Below are 1,177 nucleotides of genomic sequence, written 5' to 3'. Positions count from 1 at the left end.
TGGTGATGACCTTTTGTGGTTTGCTTGTCTTTATGGCGGTAGGTCCCCTTCTCTGCCTGTAGGCTCCAGCTTCTTCCTCACCCCTCTGCTGTCCCCTTTGCCTCTCTGTGTCCCTTCTTTGCTTTCCTTGAGACTCTTTAACCTGTCCCTTTGTTCCCAAAGCCTTCCCGGGAACGGGGTGAGGGCCAGGTGCAGTTCTTCCTGTTCTGGAACTTGCAACATGGTTATCTCCCTTCTTACCCACCTGAAGGCAGGCCCTCATCTTGCCACTACGTTCGTTGGACGTAAGGGTGTTTGAGAGAGGAAAAAAATCAAAGCTCTGTCAGCTTCAGTGTCAGTGGGACAGGAGCTATGTTCATTCTTTCTGAGCCCGGAATGTTCTGTCCTCCTGGCAGCGGTAGCCCTGCGACAGCCGTGGCACAAAACAGCATGAGAACATTCTGGGAACATGATTGGTGTGAATGTAAAGGCATGTCCTCTGCTATGTCTTCCTTAGGCCCTGATGCTTGCAGCTGTCTAGACTGGTTCTGGTCTAGACTGAATCTTTGGGTACCTCTGTCTGATCACATGATTCAGTCTCCCTTCAGGCAACATTCATTTAAGGCAGGCTTTAGTCCCAGTACTCAGAAAACAGAGGCAGGGGAATCTCTCTGAATTTGAAGCCAGTCTGGTCTACAGAGCGAGTTCCATGCCAGCCAGAGCTACACAGCCTATCTCACTGACCACAAAAATAACTTTAACATAGTCATAATTGTGCAGGAAGAGGGGGCCAGAGCCTAGTAGAGGAGTACATGCCTAGCCTGTACTGGAATGAAAACACAGCACAGTTGTATTACAAGCCCTGGTGATTGTCCTGAGATTTGATTTGAATTTCTTTGTGTTTTCCCATTTGTTTGATTGATTTTGTTCCTTGAGACAGTCTTGCTATGTAGCCCTGGCTGTGCTGGAACTCACAAAGATCAGCCTGTCTCTGCCTCTGCAATGCTCTCCCTGAGGGGTCTTGGTGGAGTCCTAGGTCAGTGTCAGCTCTGAAGTCTAAGGCATTCCCTGAGTGCAGGTGAGTGTGATGCTGACCACAGTTCCCACAGGGAAGTAGGAGCAGCAGCAGTGACCCTTCCTTGAGGTGGACATTCAGTTTGGTATGAGCCAGGTGGAAAGTGGGCTTTAGAAGGAGTTA

This window comes from Phodopus roborovskii, unplaced genomic scaffold (assembly GCF_943737965.1).
Source record: "Phodopus roborovskii unplaced genomic scaffold, PHOROB, whole genome shotgun sequence".
Taxonomy (NCBI): Eukaryota; Metazoa; Chordata; class Mammalia; order Rodentia; family Cricetidae; genus Phodopus; species Phodopus roborovskii.
Note: the sequence above shows the minus strand (reverse complement) of the source record.